The sequence below is a fragment of the Uranotaenia lowii genome, chromosome 1 (genome assembly GCF_029784155.1).
Source record: "Uranotaenia lowii strain MFRU-FL chromosome 1, ASM2978415v1, whole genome shotgun sequence".
NCBI lineage: Eukaryota > Metazoa > Arthropoda > Insecta > Diptera > Culicidae > Uranotaenia > Uranotaenia lowii.
Genome location: NC_073691.1, coordinates 197,866,196 through 197,883,398, shown reverse-complemented (window position 1 = coordinate 197,883,398; position 17,203 = coordinate 197,866,196). Strand labels below are relative to the sequence as shown.

Here is a 17,203-nt window from a genome sequence, read left to right as displayed (position 1 = left end):
ATCTCGTAAAATTTTCATGTCCTGTATATTTTACAAAAACTTACGTGTGTGTCGTGTGTGGGTGTGGTGTGTGTTTCTGCTCCTGCTGCTGCTGATGCTGGGCCGGCCGGCGATGGATGGTCTATGGTGGTTCAGGTGTTGGTTCGAATGTTCGGGGTGTCAACTGGATGAACTCCGGGACCTAGTTTCGAAGCTGAGGTCACCAATGGAGCGACGGAACTGAAGGGTACACGTTCGAAGTTTCACGAGCCCGTTTGAAGGGATCGAACGGTGCCCTCCAGAACCTCGTGGTGAAGATCAATCCTTCTTGGTTGCTCTGGATGGTGCCCGCGGGTCAGCACCTCGTGCTGGTTCACAGGCTCCTCAACAGACCAACGGTAGCGTTAAACGAGAAGGCTCACTGGCTTGCCTAAGCCAACCTGGAGCCTCTGCGGAACTTCTCGGTTGCAACTCTCTGATTCTTCAGGGCCGAAAGGATCGAATTGCTTTTCGGATCACTGGCCCATTTGCCTCTGACCAAATGGTGCTTTGTTGGATTTTATGCACAAGATTTCTGGGTCCTGTAGAATTGGTATGGGTTAGGATGGGCTATTGCTAGGTTTAATGCTAATCACTCACTTGATTCAAGGCTATCTTCTGGAACTTGTATTAAATCTTTCCACTAATTAACTTTATTGGGCTAAATGTATCGATATGCCCGATGCGCACACTTTGCCGGCTGAGAATGGAAAGAACAAGTAGAGCCTTTTAGTATAATGATTAGCTACCCATCCTAACTGGCATTTCCGTTCCGCTTTCCAGTTGACGTTTTCCAACTCTTATTTTTAACTCGTGGCTAAGTGTTTAGTGTATTTTGTTTCGTGTCATCAGTGTAAAGTGAATACTTTCTATCCATTATTTGGAGTGATCGCTACTGTGTTACATTTGTGATTACTGTGTTTTAATATTTTAATCTTATACTAACTAAGGTCCGTTTCAGTCATTTAACAGTTTTTGTTCTTATTAATGAAGCATATATTTAAATAAAAGCGGGAAAAATTGTCGATATTAAATCGATGAATATTATGTCTTCTAAGTAAGCACTCAGATTGAGTACTCTTAATACTTGCTCTCGGTGGGTTCTGATTGGGCAGAATACCCCAATGGTAACATTACCCCATACTCCCCCCAAGGAATTAATAACGGAAGGTTATTAATTCTGACATCAAGACTTCGCTGTAACTCTTGCCGCCCAGGGTTGAGTCTGCTTTTTGCAAAACGAATTTATGAAAAAGAAAATATAAATGCTCAAGTATACTAAAACATACAATAAGAAAAGTAAATTTATTTATTAATTTTTTTTTTGTTTTTTTTTTATATATATATATATACTTTTTTGATAAAGATTGGTGCAGTTACCTTTCACTTTTCCGTTGCTCTTGAGTTCACCAGTTACCTCAATAAAATATTGAGTGGAAAACTATCATCTCTTTTAAACTCTCTATTCGTCGAGCTTTATAAAACAAAGAATTTTATCAAATGGCATCATCATTCGGATCGCTGTAGTTGGTTCTAGGTGTGTTCTTGGATATTCTACGAAATTAGGCCGGATTTGTTAAAATTTTTGAATTTTGATGATTAACTACGATATGTGAATTCTGGTTTATGGACAAAGTGCTTTCGTATTACATGACGAGAAAATAACCGGTGTAGAATTCTCTAAGCTGTGTTTGATCTTATGCATTATTCCGTCGTATTCCATTTATCGGTTCAGATCAATATCACGCGAATCATATAATATTTTTGCTTACTTTTGGAGATTATGAATTTTTTGGTTTTACATGAACTGTCGATTGAACTGAGAAAAATTAACTGAATTTGACCCTAAACTGATAAAGCATTTTTCTTTGTCTTGCTCGAAATTCGATAAGTGCTCAATATTATTATTATTAATTTTATTTTTAATGCTGAAAGCAAAAACAAAAATTATAAATTGCTGGATGTGGTACCACTAAAATTTAAATTCTATGAAAAAAAATCATCAAAAGATATTTTATGATCTACTTTCTGTTAGCGAACAGAATCTAAGAGATCGTCCTGATACAATCATCTTAGGTTTGTTCTTCTTAATTCTCTTATTCTGCTTAAGTTTCTGAGATGCCTGGCTTTAGATCGGCAGCGGAAAATATGCCGATATTCTTCCCAGTTTGATCCATAAGCTCATATGCACTGGTTCCTCTTCTGGCAATCACAGTACATGCTATGTATGCTGGTCCTAACTTGGCATTGTATGCTTCTCCTGCTGATGATTGGGTAAAGTTCCTACGATAAACTTTTTGGCCCACTTCGTATACTGGGGCGCTGGTTCTCGACCGAAGATTATACGCGCGACTGCTTTTATCAAAAGCTTTGTTTAAGTTTTTTGCTACCAACTCCCAAATCGAACGATCGATTTCTGATTTCTTTTTTACTCTTTCAGATTCAGAGAGTTCCTGAGTTTCGGGATCTAGCTTGTGCTCTTGACCCTTTGAAACGATCTCATGACCATAGATGACGCGGTAGGGAGAGAAACCGGTGGATGCGTGACGGGTATTATTGATTGCGAACTCAACTTGGGAAATCTGAGTGTCCCATAACCGATGATCACTCTTCACGTACGTGCGTATACAGGCATTTATACTCCGATTTAATCTTTCTACCGGATTCGATTGCGAGTGATGCCGCGCGTTGGTCCAATGTTTGACCTGGTAACGTTCGAGAAAAGATTTGAATTCGCGACTAAGGAAACAACTGGCATTATCGCTTATTAGGATTTCCGGAACCGAATACCGTCGAAACCATTGTTCCTCGAGAGTTTTTATGATTATATTCGACGCGATTTTCTTAACTGGGAAAAGCATTGTCCACTTGGAAAAGTAATCCATAACGACAAGCAAATGCATATTTCCGCATTTACTCCGCGGCAACGACTGAATGAAATCAAGACAAACGATTTGAAACGGTTTTGTAGCCAGACGTGGCTTAGACGCGCCGGGATGCTGCGAGACGTTTGTAGGTTTAAATTCCTTACACGCGTGACATTTTTGAACGTACTTTCTGGCTGCGGACGACATATTTGGCCAGAAATATCGCAATTTCAAACGATCTAACAATTTTTCGAACCCTAAATGAAACATTTCGTCATGTTCTGTGCGGAGAACTTGTTCGCGAAGATTTTCCGGTACGCATAACTTCCAGTCATAACGATAATCTAAAACTGGTGTTTTAGTCGGCAAAAATCGAAACAATTTTCCTTCCTCAATTTTATAATCTACGCAATCGTCTGACGCTTCCTCAACCCTCTTCCACACTCCCTGATACCACTCGTCTTCTATCTCCAAAATCTCGATCTCTTCTACAGCGCGTGAAAGCGCGTCAGGAATAATGTTGTCCCGACCTTTTCGATGGCGTATCTCCATGTCGTACGCCTGGAGCTCGATGCTCCAACGACTTAAGCGAGATGATGTTCTCCAACGACCTTTCATAATATGCGTCAGCGCGGACGCGTCTGTTATTACGACAAAGTGTGTGCCCTCGATATATGGTCTGAATCGCTCAATTGCCGATAACACAGCGAGACCCTCCTTCTCAGTCGCTGCGTACGATTGTTGTGCTGGGCTTAACTTCTGCGAAAAATACGCGATCACCCTCTCCCCGTCCTCGTACTGTTGAGTGAGAACAGCAGCAATGGCGCTGTCACTCGCGTCAGACTGGATTTGAAATGGCAATGTAAAATTTGGGTTACACAATACAGGCGCCGAGATCAAACTTTCTTTGATCTCTAAAAAAGCTTTTTCTGCCTGCTCATTCCAAGGTAATGATTTTGGCTTTTTGCGGAGAAGATTTGTCAATGGGGCGCTCATTTCGCTAAAATGCGGAATGAAACGCCTGTAATAGTTTGCCATTCCAATGAAACGGCGTAAGGCACGAATAGAAGACGGTCTTTCATAATTTAGAATGGGATTGATTCTATCTGGATTCGGCCTTAATCCCTCAGCAGATAGGATGTAACCGAGGTATGGTAATTCTGGTACGCAAAATTTTGATTTTTCAATATTGATCGAGAGATTAGCTGCATTCAACCTGCGAGAAACTTCTTTCAAGGAACGGAGATGGTCTTCAAATGTGTTGTTTACCACGACTATATCGTCGAGGTAAACAAACACATTCGGTTCCAACTCTCCGTACCCCAAAATCTCATCCATTAACCGGGCCAATGCTGCGCTAGAATTCAAAAGGCCCATCGTTACTCTACAAAAGCGAAATTGTCCCCTCCCAATAACCGAAAAGGCCGTATACTTTCGCGAGGCTGGGTCAAGCGGAATTTGAAAGAACGCTTTTGACAAATCAATCGTGCTCATGAATCTACTAGACCCAAGCCTGCTCAGTATGCGGTCTTGGTGGGGAAGAGGATAAGCATCCATCCGAGTGCGTTCATTCAGACGCCTTGCGTCCAAACAGAGCCGCACTTCTCCTGTTGGCTTTATAACCGGCACAGTACTCAACGACCACTCGCTTCTACTTTTTTCAATCACCCCCTGCTCCAAAAGCTTATCGATTTCCCGGTTTATTTTTGCCTGCATGGCTGGTGAAGTTGGATAAGGATTGATACGTATGGGTGGAGACGCCTGGTACTCATCCTTAATCTCGATGGTGTGTGAGACCAAAGAAGTTGCACCCAAAATCTCCCCATCCACCGCAACTTTGAAAAGCTTTTTGATCTCCTCCAGCTGTTGTTCTTGACTTTCGCTCAGCTCCCATTTTCCTTCTAATTCCGATGTCGTCTCTTCGAGACAGTTTAAACTGGCGACGTCGATATTTGAATTGATTGTGGGTTTAATCCCAAAAGAGCGCCAAAAATCTTCGTATCCCAAAATGAGCTTTCGGCTAAGCTCGGGTGCTACAAAAGTAGGAACTATTTTAGTTGTGTTGTTGAACGTGATGGGCAAGTACACGAATCCCTTTGCTGGGATAATTTTTCCATTAGCAGCCTTAACTGTAACCGTGGTTGGGAACAGCTTAAGGTCTAATCTATCAATAAGTTTTTCTGAACCAATGCCCAAAACAGAGCGCTGGGCTCCACTGTCCAACAACCCAATAATTTCTTCCCCTGAAATGTGAACTTTTATAAAAGGTCTTCCGTCACCTTCTAGTTCAACAAATAACTCTGCTACTTCATGATTGTCATAATCGGTTTCATTTAATGGGCGAAATCCCAATGAATGCAATTCTTTAGCCAAATCAGGTGATGAAGGATTTGAAGATTCAGAATCAGTTCGCCTTCCCAAACTGAATTCTAAGCGTTTTTTTGACAGAATGGACACGCACTAGTGAAAACGTTAGCGAATCCACACAACCTACAAAATTTTTCTCGTTTTTGGGGGCATTCACTATAGTGATGGCCCTCTTTGCGGCAATTATAACAAGTGCCGATTGGTGGACGCTTATACTGGTTCACCAACACCTCCAAGGTACCTTGAGAAGTCCCTGGCAAATTCATCAACAAGTTTTCTTCTTTCTTTTCTTTCTCTGTTGACCTTTTCGTCTCCTCCTTTCCCTTGCTCGCTTGATTCTGCCCTTTTCTTGTTCCTTCGTGATTATTCTTATTAGCAACTTTGAAATTTTTTATCTTTTCTCAACATCATTGACTGTTCATCGAACTGAACTTCTCCCACTTGATTAGTTCGCCCACGCATGTTATTTTCAGGAGCTTTCTGATAAAGAGCCCAGTTATTTTCGTCAATGATCCGCCCATACTTACGTAGTTTAGCTAACGACTTTATTTCCTTTCCAGTCAACGCATTTTTATAGTCATGACGCATATTACGCCAGATTATTTTTAATTTCTTGCGTTCTGAAATCTGTTTCGTCATCGAATGAAATATTTTCTGGATTTCATGATAAAAATCCACGAATCTTTCCCCTCTTGCTTGGCGGCGATTTGTAGCCTGAATTTCCAGCTGAAAATCTATGTCTGGTGGGAGGAACTCCCGTTTGAGTTCCTTCAAAAGCTCTGACCAGCTTCTGAACTCCCTATTCTCAATTCCATCCATGTACCAGTCCTTTGCGCGACCACTAAATAAGTGAATTGCTGATCGGTACATTTCCCTCTCCGACACTTCTTCTGCCCTCATCCTCATCCTTATTTCCTTAAGAAACTCAGCCAACTTTCTTCCCCCGTCTCTTCCGTTGTATCTGAGTTTCCACTCAGATACTGGGATTCTCTTCACTCTCGCTTGCTTTTCCCGAGGCTTGCTACTCCCCCTTTTCTTGTAGTTTTTCCTTACTACTCTCTGAGATTCTGATGAGCTTTCCGAACTTGATTGAGATGAGACAGAACTATCAGATGTAGGATCTGAAAGTGTTATGCTCCCATACTTGGTTCTTTTGATCTTACCGTGGCTTCGGGATTTTACTACTTTAGTGGACAATCTATTGTTTCGAAAAGTACACTCAGTTGCAGAACCACTATCGTGACTAGAGGATGTGCCTGAACTGTAGTGTTGCCTGGATTTATCATATTTGATCTTTTGAAGGTCAAATACCTTTGGTTTATGTAGTATTCGGCTAATTAACAATTCGATGATTTGAAACAATCCCTTTCTGAGAACGCAGAAACCGACATGAGAACTCGCTGGCGAGTGCTCTACAAAAAGATTAAATAAATAGTCCAGTCTCTTTTAGCCTGGCTCCCAACAGAACCAGACGTGTTTTGTATCTTATAAATAACTAAGAAATCCCCTTTTATATATTTTTATACAAAATCATTAAATCATGAGTAATGATCCGGACACATCAAATGGCGACGAGGAGGTCGATTTGCTGGAGCCAAGGCGGCAAGATTTATTAATTTCAGTGAAAATTGTTTACACCGTGTTGTGAGTATGTTTGATGTGATTGTTTGGTTTTAGAAATATTACTGATAAGTTTTCATCAGTAGTATTACTTTTTTCTCAAACCGCAAATTACATTTTTTTAATTTGTTTTCACACGAGAACATTTTTCTTAAGAAATTTTCCTATTTTTTTTTTGTTTTATTTGGTAAGCGCATTGGTGGCTAAATAATGCCATTTTGTTTCGCAGCATTTTATGGTTTTCTTTTTATTTGTTTTATCAACAGCTTTTGTTCAAATGGTGAGTTCCCTGCTTCGTCACTTTTGTTTGAAATCTTGGCTACACTGCTTATGAGTGACTCAGACGGAGGACACTCATTTTCCAGAAGAAACGTCACCGATTCAAAGTGTAGCGCGAAAAGTGATTTGTTGAGCTTAGCCAGTAGTTTTTCATTAACGACTTCAGCAGTTTGGAAGTACACCATAAATGGTTTTAAAGAATTTCTTCGACAGAAAGATTACCATCATTACATCCGTTTGGGGTTTACTGTTTTGTACCCAAAAGCTTAGTTGCTGCGTTTGGAGATTTGTATTTTTTGCTGTTGGATAGTGCCGTTTGTATTGTAGCTGATTTTTTTTTCGAGCAGTTTGGCTGTTTTCTCAGCCAAGGAGAAAACGAATATTTTTGGATTTTTTTTTTGGAAACCAGCAGACTGTTTTGGTCCCAGGCGTCATTAGGATTGAGTCATATCGACGCATGACCGTCGGTTGATTCCAGGATTCTCTCTGGAAAGTAGCACCTTTGACTATTTTCCACGAGGAGGCAACCCTGTGTTTTGTGCTAGTATTACGTATCAATTGGTATGAATTAGACGACTTTGAAGGATGGAAACAGGAGTTTTGAGGATGATAAGGAGGACGATTTTAAAGTTTCATCGCCGTTTTTTTGTTTCATTTTAAGGGAGAAGAATATTGATAAGTGTAAAGGAACTTTAAGTTTGAATTGTATAACCTTTAGTTAGGATTCGAGTTTTGTAGAATAGAAAAATTAAAATGTATAGCTAGAAAATACGATCAAAAAAGAAAAAAAATGTTTATTTTCGGAATTTCTGAGTGTGATAAGTTTTTGAATATTTGCCGAAGGAAAACAGCTTCAAATAAAGGATGGAGGAGTTGTAGTATTCGGCTAATTAACAATTCGATGATTTGAAACAATCCCTTTCTGAGAACGCAGAAACCGACATGAGAACTCGCTGGCGAGTGCTCTACAAAAAGATTAAATAAATAGTCCAGTCTCTTTTAGCCTGGCTCCCAACAGAACCAGACGTGTTTTGTATCTTATAAATAACTAAGAAATCCCCTTTTATATATTTTTATACAAAATCATTAAATCATGAGTAATGATCCGGACACATCAGTTTAGTTCCTGATCTATCGAACAAGTGATATTTCGTTTTAGATTTCTCTTTGTGATCATCTTCGCCTCGTTCTTGCTGATCTAAATTTAGATTTAACTTCTTTCTCGAGGCTAGATCACTCTTGAACCCTTTACCGTAAACTTTCTTCCTAGAATGGTTCGAATAAGAGCTAGTTTCATCAGTGTCAGCTTGAGTTCGATCACTACTGGGTTTCAAACTCTGGCTATTGTGAATAGGATTTCTATTAACTTTCAAATCTATTTTGCCTAGCAAATTTTCGATTTTCTTCTTTTTCTCGATACTTTCTACCAATTCTTTCTTTTTCTCTTCCTTCTTTTCGTTATTCTGCTTTTCTTTTTCAGCTGTGATAATGATGAAACTTCTAAACATGTTTATCAATTGATCTAAATTATCATTATTACCCTGTTCATATTCCTCAAGAACTTGTAAAATTTCGTTTGAGCTGGGTTGTGATGATCTTATTTGTTGTTGTGCAACTTCGGAGATTTCTAAATCCTCATCGAGAGCTGTTACAGTCTCATTCAACGTTTGAATTTCATCGCGAACTTCTTCAAGAACTTGTGAAATTTCTTGTCCTATCTGGATTTCTTGAACTTTGTCATTTTCTACTGTTTCTTCAGAAAAATATTTTTCGAAGAGTTTTTCTAAAGTCAGTTCCATTTTTTCAATTTGTGGAAGAATTTTTTTAGCGTCCGAAGCTTTAGATAAATGAAACATTCGAACAAGATAATGCACTAAACGAGTCTTTATTTTATCTTTTGAGCGTTTGCCTAAATTTTGGTTTTCTAGAGCGCTTCTAATCATCGTCACCCGATTGCTAGTTATTTCCAGCTCTTCGGTGGCTGTTCTCCAAGTTCGCGCGAACGCGGTGGAGATGTACCCTAATCTTCTTTCTTCTTTTATTCTTTCATCTAGTTTTCTTCGTTTCTTCGATTCCGAGTCATCGAAATGAAATAGAATGTTCCTAATCAACAGTTCATGCTCGACCTCGTCAACCTCCAGGTGCGAAACGCACATATTTTTATACAACTGCTGCAAATTCATTTTAAAGCACGATAAAAATATAAAATATGAATCATAAAAACTTTAACTTTGTTACGAAAAACTTAGATTTTCTTTATTTTACTTCAATTTGAGTAAAATATTCACCCTCCCTCTCGTCGAATCAAGACCCAGATAAAAGTGTTTCTTTAATTGATGGAGTTTAAATAATCTCGGATGGAAAAAATGATAGTGAATAACTGTGATACCAAGTGAATGTGAAGTTATTGATGCGGAAAAACTATTTGAAAATTAAATTTTAAAATTGAATGTAGTTTTAAGTTTTAAGTAGGAAATGATGCTATTGCTTTTGATAATGTTAGATTAAGATGAAAATTACTATTGGAGTGAAACTATTGAGAACAAAAAAGTGAAAGTGTTGTATAAATTTGAAAGTGAATGTTCTATTTTTGAGATGGAATAAATATATTTTAAGCAAACAAATAGTTTTAAATTACTTTTGCAAAATAAATCCTTTTTCACTGGTACGCGCACTAGTAGACGGCAAATATCACAATTTATCGTCTTGTGCAAATTTGGAGAAAATACAGAATAACGAGACCACCGAAATACCCGCTTACTCAAAACCCCTTCGAGAAATCCCTAGTTTTAATTCGGACCAAACAAAATTTACTAAAATTTTGCAAAAATTCCCTAATTCCCTAGATCACTCCGATTGTGAACCCTTCGAACTACTGACCAGCACTGTTTCTTTAAGTTGGGCGCCAATTATTACTTAGCTGGCCAGAAGGGCCAGCTACAACTGCCCTCGAATTCCTGGTCAAGCCACGGGAATTCTAGTGAGGGTGGGCTCACATGCGGCCTCTTTTGCTTGGCTAGCAGAGCAGAGGTTGCGGAGAACCTCGGGTCGGCTTCTCACAATGGGCACTGGTCGGATGTTCTTAGGAAAACACAATCTCGTAAAATTTTCATGTCCTGTATATTTTACAAAAACTTACGTGTGTGTCGTGTGTGGGTGTGGTGTGTGTTTCTGCTCCTGCTGCTGCTGATGCTGGGCCGGCCGGCGATGGATGGTCTATGGTGGTTCAGGTGTTGGTTCGAATGTTCGGGGTGTCAACTGGATGAACTCCGGGACCTAGTTTCGAAGCTGAGGTCACCAATGGACCGACGGAACTGAAGGGTACACGTTCGAAGTTTCACGAGCCCGTTTGAAGGGATCGAACGGTGCCCTCCAGAACCTCGTGGTGAAGATCAATCCTTCTTGGTTGCTCTGGATGGTGCCCGCGGGTCAGCACCTCGTGCTGGTTCACAGGCTCCTCAACAGACCAACGGTAGCGTTAAACGAGAAGGCTCACTGGCTTGCCTAAGCCAACCTGGAGCCTCTGCGGAACTTCTCGGTTGCAACTCTCTGATTCTTCAGGGCCGAAAGGATCGAATTGCTTTTCGGATCACTGGCCCATTTGCCTCTGACCAAATGGTGCTTTGTTGGATTTTATGCACAAGATTTCTGGGTCCTGTAGAATTGGTATGGGTTAGGATGGGCTATTGCTAGGTTTAATGCTAATCACTCACTTGATTCAAGGCTATCTTCTGGAACTTGTATTAAATCTTTCCACTAATTAACTTTATTGGGCTAAATGTATCGATATGCCCGATGCGCACACTTTGCCGGCTGAGAATGGAAAGAACAAGTAGAGCCTTTTAGTATAATGATTAGCTACCCATCCTAACTGGCATTTCCGTTCCGCTTTCCAGTTGACGTTTTCCAACTCTTATTTTTAACTCGTGGCTAAGTGTTTAGTGTATTTTGTTTCGTGTCATCAGTGTAAAGTGAATACTTTCTATCCATTATTTGGAGTGATCGCTACTGTGTTACATTTGTGATTACTGTGTTTTAATATTTTAATCTTATACTAACTAAGGTCCGTTTCAGTCATTTAACAGTTTTTGTTCTTATTAATGAAGCATATATTTAAATAAAAGCGGGAAAAATTGTCGATATTTAATCGATGAATATTATGTCTTCTAAGTAAGCACTCAGATTGAGTACTCTTAATACTTGCTCTCGGTGGGTTCTGATTGGGCAGAATACCCCAATGGTAACAAACCTTCGGAGTCGACCGAAGGTTGTTTGGTCTTCGAGGAATGTTAAAGCTAAGTATTTTCTCTTTCTCTAAGTGATTTTTCTTATAAAAGTAAATGAAAAGTAATGAAAATGTTGGAAATTGAACAATTCAAAATTCAATCAAAATCATCTATCAAAAAATTGGTTCTCTTTTTTGTTTTAAATGCTTTGTTTTTGTATCTTTAATTTTCAAAATATTAAATCTTGCCATCAAAGTTTATGTATTTAGTTATTATGTATTTAAATGTTTCGATATTAATTCAGACTGAGAACGATGGTCTGAAATTGAGAGCGCCGATGTGGTCAAGTGGTATTGGTACGCCAGGCGTACTGGGTTCGATTCCCGGTATCGGCAAGAAAAACTTTTGGATTCGAATCCCATAAGCGGGCCGACAGGTTAGATGTGTTTCATTATATAACTGACTATATAATTGGAATGTTCAATCAGTTGCCAGCTGGCCAGGTATATACACGGATGCCGGAATACCTGTAAGTAAACTAGCCCACCTGATTGATTCGTTCTTCCAAAATATACCTACATCAACACACGCAATACATTCACCACATAACAGTTCATACGAAGCCATGGGGTCCGGGTATGGTGTACGCGTTGCATTGGAGATTTGCTGAACCTAATAATCTAAGGAATGTAGTGAACTCATACTTTGGCAGAAACTGCGGTGAATCCGTGCACCCATGGTGAATTACCAACATACAACATACATACAACATACTGAGAACGATGGTCTGAAATTAATCTCTCTTCAATTTTTTTTTACTGATTCAAATGTGAGGTTTAAAAACATTAAAGCACTCGATAGTCATTTAGATCAAGATAAAATCATCAACAAGGCACAAGTTACAGCTTAATGTTTCGAATCAAATGTGGAAAATCGTTATATGACACTCAAACATTTTTAGAAATTGAAGTGGCTCATAAGGGAAATATTCAGCTCTATCAGATTGTAATTTAGCTACTCATAAAAAAGTTGCAGTTTTGAGTCTGTCTTCTTATATTTCTCTTGAATTTATTATCTCGATTAGTATTATGCTTGAAACCAAATTGAAGAAAATTCTCAATGACAACCTATTAAAAGGAAAACAGTTTCAAAATGAGCAACATCCTTCCTATATCCTGAAAAAATTATCAGAAGTATTGGTAAAAACTTAGCTCTGCTTAGCTTAGCACGATTGACTACTCACGTCCTAGGTCAGGTAAATAGAAATTCGCTGCAGCATTTTTGCAGCATTTTTTTTACTTTTCGACAGAAAAATGAGTTTTTTTTAACGATTTGTAATCGGTTATGATAAAAATTCGTGTCGGAACCAACAAAATCAACAAAGCTATTATTTTATAGGTGAGACATGCTCAGTTTGGTGAAACTTATAAACTTATTCAATGCAAAATTTAAAGTTTAAAAAATGATCATTTTAATGAAACAAAATTTGATACCTGCTCACTGGTCGGTGATTTAATCAGATCAATTTGACATTTGAACGCTCATTTTTGTTTTTTTCTTCTGTTTTCCACCCCTGGCTTACGTCCACATAATGGTCAAATCCGAAATGCTTATTTGAGGATAGAGGTATTTGTATCAGACGAAAATTGTTGGATTTATTAAAACTTAGTTTTTCTAATTCAGATGCAATGAGTGCTTGGCTTTACTTAGTTTTAAGAACAACAAGAATGCCTCGTCCTTGGCGAGATACGACTGAGAGTTGCGCGTGTCCAACGGCGCGAGGAGAAAGTCGGGTGTCGATACGACGTCCGGCGGTTGGAGAATCATGCGGTGAAAAGGGCACACGTTGAACAGCTAGAATCCCGAGCCTCGGAGCTGCCGACAGACGGAACAGTCGAAGAACAGTGGTGTGGAATCAAGAATGCCTTTATCACGACGAGCCATGGTACTCTCGGTAAAGTTTGTGGAAGACAAAGTGAATGGATGTCGGATGAAACCTGGAGGATGACTGATGATCGGAGAAAGGCGAAAGTCGGAATTGAGCAGGCATGTACCGGGTCAGCCAAAGCAGCCGCCCGCTTACGATATGCGGAGCTGGAAAAGGCAGTTAAACGAGCTTGTAGACGAGACAAGAGAGCCTGGACAAACTCCCTAGCCGAAGAGGGAGAAAGAGCCGCCGCCATTGGAGATATCCGATTATTATATGATATATCTCGCCGCCTTAGTGGTGCAAGGACTAATGCAAGAATGTCGCTGAAAGACCGAGCAGGTCAGCTGCTGACAGTTCGAACAGATCAGCTGAAGCGTTGGACTGAGCATTTTGAACAACTCTTCCGAGTTACAAATAGCAATGGCCAACAGAACCCGCAGCTCGAGGCGCCCACAGTAAGTCGCATTAATGGCGTAAACTCGGAAGCGCCCTCGCTGGCTGAAATAGAAGCGGCAATCAAGGACATGAAATCCAACAAAGCGCCTGGAATCGATTGCATTCCTGCTGAAATGCTCAAAGCCGACCCTGCCTTGTCAGCACAAATGTTGCACCGTCTTTTCGCTGACATTTGGGATACTGCAACATTCCCGGCCGACTGGATGCAGGGTATCCTCGTAAAGGTCCCAAAAAAAGGAGACCTAACAGAGTGCGGTAACTGGCGTGGCATAACGTTGATCTGTACAACCCTTAAAGTACTCTGCAAAGTGATCCTGAACAGGATCCAGGAGAAAATCGACGCTACACTCCGACGGCAACAAGCTGGATTCCGATCCGGACGATCATGTGTGGACCACATCACAACGCTACGAATCATACTGGAACAAATCAACGAATTCCAGGACTCTCTTCTGCTGGTGTTCGTTGATTTCGAAAAAGCATTCGACCGACTTAACCATGAAAACATCTGGGCGGCTCTAAGGCGACGAGGGGTCCCAGAGAAACTAGTCCATCTCATCAAAGCACAGTACGAGGCATTTTCGTGCAAGGTCTTGCACGACGGTGTCTTGTCCGAACCAATCCCGGTAACTGCTGGAGTGAGACAAGGATGTATTTTGTCACCGCTGCTTTTTCTCATCGTAATGGATGAGATCTTGACTGGATCGTTTGACTGTAGACCAAACCGAGGATTGCCGTGGAATCCTTCAGCAATTGAGCAACTGAACGACCTTGACCTGGCAGACGATATTGTTTTGCTCGCCCAAACACAACAAGACTTGCAGAGCAAACTCGACGACCTCACCGAAAGCTCCAAGACAGCAGGTCTCAAAATCAATGTCGGAAAGACCAAGTCGATGGAAATCAACAAAGAAAACCGTTCCAACTTCGTGGTAGTTGGACAACAGGTTGAGACAGTGGAGTGCTTCCAGTATCTTGGTAACCAGATTACGCCTGATGGTGGTACGAAGAAGGACATCGAAACCCGGATCAGAAAAGCCCGATTTGCGTTTGCGAGTCTCTGTAACATCTGGCGCTCATGCCAGATCTCTCTACGAACTAAGATCCGAATCTTCAACTCAAACGTCAAATCCGTATTGCTGTACGGCTGTGAAACTTGGTGCACATATGCTGTGACGACGCGAAAACTGCAAGTTTTTGTGAATCGCTGCCTGCGGAACATCATCCGCGCTTGGTGGCCTGGCAATTGGATCTCAAACGTTGAACTTCATCGCCGGTGTCATCAAAGGGCGCTAGAAATCGAGATTCGGGAACGTAAGTGGAGATGGATTGGGCACACGCTGCGAAGAGATGAAAACGAGATTTGCAGAGAGGCGCTTGACTGGAATCCAGATGGGCATCGAAGAAGAGGCAGGCCCAAAAGCTCGTGGCGGCGAAATCTAGCCGCTGAAATCCGCACAGTTGACGAGAACCTTGACTGGCAGCAAGTGAAGACGCTGGCCGTGGAGATCTTTGATCTCAGCCCTATGCGTCGATCAATCGGCGCCGGACCCTTAGGTAGGTAGGTGGGCTTTTCATTGAACGGTCGGGATACCAGCATCTTTTCTAAAAAGTTTCATGTCTGTTTTGTTGACTTTAGATCAGCTTATCTTTCAAGCTTCGCTGGACAGAGGTACCTTTCTCCTACTGTGGAAGGAGGTTCATTTATTTCTGGCCCACAGAAAAGGGGATAGACGAGAAGTCAATCAATAACAACTGGGGAATCTCAGCCTTATGTTCAATAGCCTAACTATTTGAATTTGTGGTCCTGGATTCCATTTTCTCGTTTTGCAAGAAGAACATTTCTAATGATTAACACGGATTGATGTCCAAACGCTACACGACAAGCAACTTTCTGACGTTCGCTTCTTTTGTGCATGAAACTTTGGCTGGAAAATCTCAAACTGATGCCATCGACACCGATGTGTCAGCTGCGTTCGACAAGGTGAATCTCAAAATTGCCTTAAGGAAACTTTGACGCTAAGGGTTCGGTGGTAATTTACTTGGCTGGTTTCGCAGTTTGTCGACTGGACGCAAATTGACTGTTCGAACGGAAGATACCTTTTCCAGGCAGTTCTCTGCCTCCTTCGGTGTGCCACAAGGTAGTCATTTGGGACCGATTATTTTTCTAATCTATTTCAACGAACTGCCTTCACTCCTTGACTGCCCAAAACTTTGCTATTCTGGCTCATTGGTGCGACATCAACTGCTTGCCATGGAATCGTAGTAAATGTGCAGTCATCAGTTTTTCTCGTAAGCGGCAGCCTTTGACTGCGGAATACTTCCTTGGAGATCAGCCCATCGCACGCGTGGGCCACATCAACGATGACGCCCAGCCTCGATCAGCTACTGGAAGATCAAATAACAACAAATCCAGGAATAAGAAAGTGTCCTGGTTGAGAAAAAAGGTGCTCTGGAGATCCCAGAAACTTGATATCAACATAACAGAAGAAGAAAAACCATCCAGAAGGCCTCAGGGCAAATTTGTTGAAATTGGATTGTATTTATTACTGTGTCAACCGTTGACCAAGACTCTTTTTCGTGATCCTTTTAGAATATTGTCAAGACAGGATAAAAGCTCAGAGACACAACATAAATTGTCGAATTAGAAATATCTAATTTGGTGGGAATTTAACAATAGCTCATACATTTTTCGGCAATTCAGCCTCGTGTAGCACCAATAACAAACCGTTTTTTTTACGATTACGATCTGTGATTGTGATGCCTCGTTGCTGCAGGATTTTCTCTTATGTCAATTTAGTGGGTGCTCTTCTTATTAACGCGCCAGCACTAAATTTTACTTCAGATGTCCGGGGACCAGGTTCACCAGGGACGTTTCTAAAAATTTCATTTAAATTCACAATATAAAAATAGCTGTAAATCGCTGACATTCGTAGCAACGCCAGCTGATTATCACAGTTGACTTTCTTTTCATCACAGTTCGGTATTGATTATCGGCTATTTGTACAGATTACTCTTGAAACATAAACTATAAAACTATAAATAACTTTTTGAAATATGTACTTTAAAGATGAATCAACTTACGTTTCAAGGGTTTCAACCAATCCGGGATTACTTTCGAAAGAGTTTCTGGTTGTCATGGAAAGATAAACAAAGCAAACGGCTACTCTGATTAAAATTTTGATTTTCAAAAAGTGGTAAAGTAGTGCTATCTATTGCCAACGTTTATAACTATGGTAAATATTTATACGTAAAAACCTCAATTAATGTCGATGCGTTTGTTTCTCAAAAGCTGTGTTGTGAGCTTGAAATCTAATTTTTCTGAAACCGAACTCTATTTTCATCATTGCCTCCAAAGTATTGAACAATCATCGATGTTTTTTGTAAAACTTGAGGCATGTTTACATATATCTGAAACTGATAAATATTTCACTCATTCG

General features: G+C 40.4%; 2 long non-coding RNA genes across 2 annotated transcripts; both read right to left on the bottom strand.

Annotated features, from left to right (window-relative positions):
- Positions 1 to 6: 6 nt before the first annotated feature.
- Positions 7 to 1,531, bottom strand: LOC129739597 (uncharacterized). Its single transcript, XR_008735906.1, has 2 exons — positions 619 to 1,531; positions 7 to 560 (listed from the first exon to the last, which is right to left on the bottom strand). It is a non-coding gene; the product is annotated as an uncharacterized LOC129739597 (long non-coding RNA).
- Positions 1,532 to 10,252: 8,721 nt separating this feature from the next.
- Positions 10,253 to 11,320, bottom strand: LOC129740021 (uncharacterized). The gene is made up of 2 exons (XR_008736072.1): positions 10,865 to 11,320; positions 10,253 to 10,806 (listed from the first exon to the last, which is right to left on the bottom strand). It is a non-coding gene; the product is annotated as an uncharacterized LOC129740021 (long non-coding RNA).
- Positions 11,321 to 17,203: the final 5,883 nt, after the last annotated feature.